Raw genomic sequence first — 8675 nt, 5'->3', positions numbered from 1 at the left:
GCCTGATCCTGAAAGGTCTTGAGCACTCCAGAAGGGAGCCCTCGCTGTTTCCCGTGTTCGTGTCCAATAGTCACAGGGGCTCCGAACAAAAGCCAAGGTTAGCAAAGGGCGAGGTCTGGAAGCAGGTGTGAGACAACTTCAGATCAGTAATTTCAGGACTATTCCCTCTACCCAAACACATCCCATGGGAAGAACTTGCCGCAGGAGGCAACCTTGCGTGTTCCTGACCAGGTCAAGGCAAAACCGCAAAGGAATCAATTTACTTGTTCAAAGTGGTTAACACAATCAATTCCTTTTTGGCAGCTCTGAGTGTCATTTGGGCAACTCAGATTTCTTTTTCAAGCATTGCTTACCCTGAATATAGCCAAATTCCTTTAGATTTTTCCATCATTTTTGTTTATATAAGTGTAAAAATTCCTGCCTTCCGGGTTTTGTTGTTGTTTTTAGAGCCTTTATTTCAGCTGTTATCAGAGAAAATAGCAGAGTTTGGGGGTCTGTTTTGAATGATGCATGTTTTATTTTCCCCTGATCCTTTCTTCCATACCAGTGTTGTATAATAGATATCATTAAGTACATAAAAAACCCAAAAATATGTAAATTCATGGAGGAGGTGAGAAGTATACACCCATATCTTGAGGACTCTGGTCAGCTCCTGAAGACAAAAGTCTTCCACTAATCCATAAAAGAAAGTTGATATGGAAGGTATTTTAATCAAAATCTATTGCCTGTTAGGACCCATGCCATCAAACATGGCCTCTGAACAGGGAACCTCAGTTTTGTGTCTCCAGTCTCTTTAGAGTGAGTGACTTTGAGAGATTAAAAGATCTGCAGAATTAATTGGACCTTTGGGAGCTCCATGCCCTAGAATGTTTGGGTTTTCATATCTGAAAAGATACTGAAAAGAAGGAAATCTAAAATTTCTGTGTTTTGTCTCACTAGGTGTAATATCTCCTCACTAAGACTGTCAGGGATGGGGCCAGCTGTACTTTTTGCTTTCAAGATATGATGTGTAAGTAAAGTAATCTCTGTTACAGCGAAAGGGCTGCTTGCTCAGTCATAATCATATGACTTCTTTTCTAAATAGCAGATAACCACTGATTTGTCAGACATTATCTTTGCAACTGCATCCCAGACTTTTAAACAGAAAATGTCAGCTACAGTCTGGATTGGATAAGAAAATTACCGGAGTGCAATTCCAAGAGAGATCTAGGTCCACTGCAGTTATTCCATTAGTGAATATGAAGCGATACCATCATCACGTCTCTCCAGAATTCCCAAAATGTGTGCACTGCCTTGTTGCTTGAAACTGTACTGTTGCCTTAACATATTATTGGTATGCATCAAAATCAAAGAGCCAGGTGCTTCACTGCCCAGCAGCCCTCAATATTTCTTGTATAATCTATTTAAAATATGACCTTAATAAATCAGGTTAGATGCTGTAAATTTGATTCCTGAAACCAGCCCAAGCTACCACATCTGAATATCTCCTAACTTCTTTAGGATGTGAATGTATTCCTTTCAGACTTGGATCTCCACATTACTGAGTCTGCTTTATACTACATCCTTATTTCTTGGGTCAAATTTTTGTCCTACGACATGAAATTGTAGATACTTCATTAACTACTGGAAAAAAGGAGTTAATCTGGCTTAATAGCTCATAAGGATATCCAGACTATTGTCAGACCCTTTTGCTTTCCTAATTCTTTTGCAAATGTGGCATAGTAATACAAAAAAAATACAGCCTTATTTTTTTTTCCAAAACTCTGAATTAGCCTATGATTATTTTTTTCAGCTGCATCGGCATTCTTTTTAAAATCCCCTCATTATCATTTTACTCTTATATAACTGTACAGTGTTCCTTAGCCAAACAAGGGAGCAACTGATTGCATAGAAAAGAAGCAAAAGCTGGACAGAACCCCACTCCATTTCAAGTAAGTTCAGCCCTTGAAATGTTATAATCGGAGGGGAAAAATATGATATGATACTAATTTTTCTCAAAGCTGCTTTAGGCTGATCACTCTTTGGTCACCCTGCTTTGGTCTTTAAAATTATATATCTGATTTTTAGGTTCCTACAAGTGGCATTTAAAAGAAATATCTTTATGAAGCAGTCTGCATGAATGTCAAAATATTCGCAAATGTATCTGTTCTGGAAGGCTTGCATCCCTGAGCCTGTTTCAGATCCCTCATCCAAGAGACCTGGGCCACGCTGATAGAAACTGCTTACCATGTTCCTGCGTGGCTGCAAGCTCAGCTGACCTCTGGTCAGAACCACACTGGATATTTGGAAAGGAGGTTGTCCTCTTGGTCTCAGTCCTTCAGTGGCAAAAGCCTTCTTCATTTAAACGGGGCTGAAGTTTCTAGTGACATAGCTGTAGACCCTAGGGCAACTACAGACCCAGCAGCAAATCTGGTCTACTCAAATAGCAGCCAGAACAGAAAAGTTACCCCACAGTAATCCATACAGAAAAAAGTCACCTGTGCTTACGTTTATTCTCTTCAGTAATTCCGGAGCTGCAGACCACTGTCCCTCTGGGGAGCTGGAGCAGCTGGGGTTGTTAGGACCAGCCATCGGATGTCAGTGTTGAGCTGCACGAATCCAGTAGAATGGTGAGCTCACCAACAGGCAGCAAAACGCGTGGATCTAAAGGTCTTTCGGTTTATTAGTTGCAGGCAGTTTTCATTAAGTTCAGCCTGGGAAGCAAAGCAATTTGTCAGCGTGTGCGTGTACACTTACGTGTGTATTTGTTTGATTTTGATGGCATAGGGAATGCCAACCTCACAGACTCAGCACACATCGTGCCTTCGGCTCAAGACAGCACCTAGCTCTTCATAGCAATATTTGTGGTTCCTTTCTGACAGACGGGACTAGTTTGGTGTTACTAATCCTGGAGATATTGAGAGGTTTTAGCCTAAAATTAGCAATACGTTTCCATTAATAATCAGGCATTTTCTTTTCCACATAAACCAAATTGTCAAACTGTAGCACATCTATGCATATGCAGGAAGAAAAGAGCATTAATCAAGCAACAGAAACATTTTTATTTCCTGCATCGTGCTTTTTCTTGTGTCTAGTAGTTGCTTTCAAGGACAGATCTGAGACAAAAAATCTGAATGGATAATAAGAAAGTGGGAAAATTTGCAAAATTATTAGATGTCACTTAAAATAAGTGGGTGGCTGGGTCAGCAAATCCAGAAGTGAACATGGGCTGCATAATTTTCATATGGATGTATATGGGTCTTTCTTTAACTAATGGCTTGTCGTTGAGAAGAAATGACATTTTTCCTAATGGTTAACCACTCCCTCAGAAAAGATGCATTTGTCAAATCCAGTCCTCAACATTTAGCAAAAATGAGAAACATGTCGTCCTTTTGAAAATATTAGGTCTTCAGCAAGCCTGTGAGGTTTGTATGGGATGCATAGGTAATAAATCACTCAGTCCTGAAATGCAGCCACATCTGAACCTTCCTACTGATCAACAAGGACAGCCAGGGCAAGGCATGTGTAAGGGTGTTCACTTAGAAATGGAAGGACACTTAGGGGAAATGAAGGCATAACCTTATAAACTACCAAATTTAGAGAAATAAATGATAAAGTGGTAATAGTCACATTTTCAGCTTTTTGTCCTGTTCAAAGGATGTGAAATTTCCTTTGTGACTTCAGCCATTTGAGTGCTCATGACACTTGAGCCTATGGGCATGACAACAGAAACCTTGGTGATGACGCTACTGGCTCGGTTACAATAGCACCCAGTGCCCTCAGATGCTGCCCAGGTTGCCCACCTGCTGGGTGCTATAAAGGTACAAATGAGTAAAAATCGTTCCATAAAGCTTTGTTTTCAACTGCAGAAACATTCTTTTAATGAAAGGCATTATAAAGGGCTCACTGAAAAATGTGTTCACTTTGTCCACTTCTAAGAAAATCTGGAAGCATTTGTTTTCCTGGAATCTTCACAGCCAGTACTTCTATCACATGCTTTTAGCACTCATTTTATGTCTCCTCCTTGCCACATCCTTCACATCCACATGAAGTTAAGTGTGGCAGGTTTGACCCATTCCTCCCCTGAAGGAACTGGGGCAGCCCATGGAGTCGAGGGAGCAGGGAGGGAAGGCTGGTGTGTAACAGGTGGCTGTGGAGGGGAGCTGACATCTATAGACGTGAAGATCTTTATTTTTTTTTTAACTTTTTTTTATTGAAAAGAAATGTGAGAGAGTTGTAGAAATTTATATAAATAAATACAAGAATGCATACATACCATTTATCCACCAGGAAAAACAAATTGAATTCTTGAAGGAAAAATAAACCCTTCCACCCAGTAGCATCACATTCATCCTTCAGTACCAACCCAGCTGAGAAGCACATCACTCCCTGGTGAGAGCATTTGGAAAGCGAACACTGGCCACAAGTGCAGCAGCAGTTAATTAAATTATTCTACTGCGATACAATTTCAGTTATCGTACCTTTCATAACACTTGCTTTCCATAAGCACCAGTGAGAAGGGCCACAGGTTGCCCACAGGTTCGTGACCTAAACTGGAGCAGCAGCGTGAGTCCTGGTTCTGCACTACCGTGTTATGAGGAAGGTTTCAGTCCTCGATCCCCTGTGTGTCGCCAGGGTACCACAACACCCCCCACGGGTGTTACACAGTTACCTGCTGGCCAGCCATCGGCCAGTGTCCGCGTTTATGGCCTTAGCCTGTCCCACTTGTGGTAAACTGTGTCGACTTGAACCTATCACATACAGGCTCAACCTAATGTTGTTCACCTCGTCATTTGTGCCAGGTCCATGACTGGACCGTGCACAGGGGCAGCTGCAGCAGTTTGGCTAAATGGGAATATTGTTTGGAAGTAAGACTGTACTCAGAGTGATGTTATGAACAACAGAAATGCACATACTGGGACAGGAGATTAGCTTAGTGAAGGGAGGCTAGTCCAACAGGCATCTTAATACTGCTAGTAGCTGTAGATGCAATAGATGCAATTATTTTTCTGCTTTTTAACTATGTTTCTCACCTAACCAGCTAAGTGTAAGGAAAAGAAAATAAGAAAGGTATGTAGGCAGGGAAAATAAGGAAGAAAAGAAGGAAGAAAAAAAGTTCAGATTAAGAAGAAGCTTTTCCCTTTGCTACCAGGTTTTGTGTTTTGGTTGTTGTTTTTTTTTTTTTTCCATTTTGCTTGGATTATGTGGAAGGCGCAGCATATTAACAAGGAGATCAAAGAGAATGACAGTATGTGAGTTGGCATGGGACTGCCCAAGGGTTGGGGGCACCTCCTGGAAGATTTCAGGCGTCCCCTTTAGGACTCAGCTACAAACAATTAGATGAAGTTGCTGGTACAACAGAAGACCTTGTCAATGCAGTTAGGGCCATGGCATTGCCTAGCAGATGATGTTAAGGGGGGTGAGCTGTGAAGACAAATGCGGTTCAGTCAGAGTCCTCCTCAGTTGCTGAGAAGTGTCGTGGTACCACTGGCAGCAGCCAGCCACATCAGCATGATTTTGCCTGCTAAAACAACTGAGAAAAACTGGTTTAGGTCTTGTGTTGTTTGACAGATGATGTATTATCAGAAATACAACCAGGGCTCTAGAACTGTTTGTGATAGAAGATCTGAGGCCCTCTTCCTGACCTAAATAAAATGGCAGTTATTTATCAAAAAATGGAAAATCTAAACCAAGAAAGACCGAGATCTACTCCAGGGTTGCCCCAGCTGAGTGATTAGATGTCTGTCTTAGAAATGGGAAGCACAGCTTTTCCCTCTCTGAAGGAGGCACGCAGGCCATTTGACTTGCAGCTCTGGAAAATAGGATTTTAGTGTTTCTACATGTCCCTCCCATCAGCTACTGTGTCTGAGCAGAGCTCAGCCAAAGCCGCGGATTGCACTGTAGACCAATGTAGAGATTGCAAGCCATATGAACCAGTTTTTGCTGTAAGGCTTTCTAGGGCCACTTCCTCAATGAGTGCCTAACTGGGATTGTGTAGTGGTGAGTTGTTCTCACAGGACTGGCTTTTTGATTCTTAAAATGGGCAGCAACCTTCATTTCTAAGCTGTCCTGTTTGCCTCATTTCTTCACGTAGCTCATGCTGTTTCCTTCTTCCATGAAATGTCAAGAACACTTGTATCCATCTGTATGTAACAGCAGACATGGTTCCCTCCAGCTGTCCAAGAAGGCTTGCAGACTTGAGGCTTAATGACTCAATATCCATTTTAGATACCAGCATGCTGACAATTTCATTTATCCTATATTTGTTACACCAGTACTTGAGCACCTCGCATTCTTCAGTGCTTTTACCCTCATAGTACTAACATCCCACTTCTAAAATCAAAACCAAGGCCTTCCTCTCGCCCTTGAAGTTAGGGGCTTGGATCCTTTTGTGGATGTAGACATTAGCAACCTGCCTGACATTGCCCGGGAGTTCAGCAGGAGAACAGGGGTTCTGAATCCTTCCCCCCCACATCCAAAGAAGTTGTCCAAAAGAGCACCTGCTGTCCACCGAGCAGGACAGACCTCTGCTCCAGGGCTTGAATGGCTGCAGTTTCAATCAGCTTCAGCAGGATTCAAGACTGTTCCTCACCTTTGAAAATCACACGTGTAGATTATTTTATGCTCTGCCTGTACTGGAAAATGGCGATATTGATGTGCTTGTATGTTAACCGTCTGCACACTAACCATAGCCTCATACTTCTGAGTGCATGCAGAGACCTGCAAACGGATTAATAAAATTTATGATAACCATGTGACTTCTCAGCTTTTACTGAGCTGAAATTTGCTGTAGTGAACCTGCCGTGGAGCTGTGGCAGCTGGTTAGACAGTAAGGGCTTTACTGCTTGAGGAAAGTTGAAATCAAAATGTTAATTATAACCTCTTGCAGTCATACACTCTGCAGAAAGAGTTTTGACAGTAATATATTATTCTTTTCTTCCCTGATTTGCATCCTGAACAGTCTGGGTTATTCCCTGGGATACAGCAAATGCTTTCCTTTGTTTTCTACTTCCATGTATTGCAGCATTTCCTACATTGTCATCAGCAATGACAGGGTGCATGTTCAAAACCCACCTGGATGCAATCCTATGCAACCTGCTGTAGGTGAACCTGCTTTAGCAGGTTGGACTAGATGATCTCCAGAGGTCCCTTCCCATCTCAATCATTCCATGATTCTGTGATTCTTCTGAGGTATTATGCACAGCTCAAGTTTTAAAGCTTATCAAGCTATAGGAGGCCAGAGACAGGGAAATAATGCTGTGTCCACAGGGCAGAAAGGAAGATTAAAAGAAACCACCACTTTGTAGTGATGGTACATGGTACGGGTTCCCACAGCCTGCTTCTCCCTGAGTATTCAGTAGCTTGTCAGATAGGAGGAAAGGGTAAATAACATTCTCCTCATGACTGAGGAATATATAGCCATTAAATTTATTCTCAAGACACATTGAGCTTGATTGAGCAGGGCCTTTTCAGACCTCTGATGCATTCTACGATTGTGTGTACAATGATTTTGCCAGCACCAGCTCCATGGCTGTTACTCAATTCCACGCACATTCACTGCAGAGGTTTTGCAGGTGGCAGTGAGGGATTATACTGAAGAGAACCAGCTTTAAAATTGCAGGCCTTTGGCCCAAAATTTAAAGGAGAGTTATATAATCTCTCAGGAGGATGTTTGTTAGGTATAAAACAGAATTACGGCAAACAAGTGTAGGTCAGCCCCTGAATGTGGTCAAGGATCATTGCCCCCACCCACATTCTTGAATAGGTCTGACAGATCTTGATTAGTTGTAGGAAGGAAAAGTGGTGTGCACACACCATATCACCTATAAAGGCAATAATGCAGAGAAGATATAACTCTGGAAGAGAGAGTTAGGAATCGCAGGATGTTCAAATTATTTTTCCTTGGGGAGTGAGACTGAAAAGAAGGGAACTTGTACATATTCATGAGTTTCATCCAGCTGAGTTCCTGAACATCCCGGAAACCTCAGGGGAACATGGCAACTTCCATTGGACTTGAGGATTTTTTTATTTGACGTGCAAAAAATCCATCTGTACCATATCAAAATAATTTTCATTTTAAGCAAATATAAATTTATTACCTTTCAGAATTATATATCAGTTTTGCCTCAGCTACTTTACTGTTTATTAAAAGAATCTTACAATCAGCTTTTCTACAGAGGTATAAAATCACTGCAGTGAGCGATGCCCCAGACATTCCCTTCCAATTATGTTGAACTATAAGAGTCAATTGCTGCAAGATATTTCATTCTTCAATGACTATTTTCATGGATGTGATTTAAATTATACCAAAGGTTTTTAATTAAAGCCACCTTTGTCATGCAAATATTTAATTTGTATCGATATATTTTTAGGCATAAACCACTGTCTTGATGCTTGGAAAAGGCTCTTTAAAATTAAAATAAGACTATTTTAATACAATGCAACATTGTGTTACTTGTGGCATGACATATCTGTCAGCCATTCGTTATCTGGCTGGCTGGTGAGGGTGTAGAGGTAAAATTCTAGCTCAGACTGTTTCAGAACAGCAGAGGTTTCTGCTAGGCTTCAGCTATATATGAATAAAAATAACATTTGATAAAAGTGGGATTGCAAAGTCTTGCAACTTTTCACGAGTCTCATGGTCATAAGTGTGCTTCTCAGAGGCTCAGCTTTTGAAATCTCTCTGCAGGAGCAGC

This window comes from Falco punctatus, assembly GCF_963210335.1.
Source record: "Falco punctatus genome assembly, chromosome: 2".
NCBI classification, from domain to species: domain Eukaryota; kingdom Metazoa; phylum Chordata; class Aves; order Falconiformes; family Falconidae; genus Falco; species Falco punctatus.
This window is presented reverse-complemented; position numbering follows the sequence as displayed.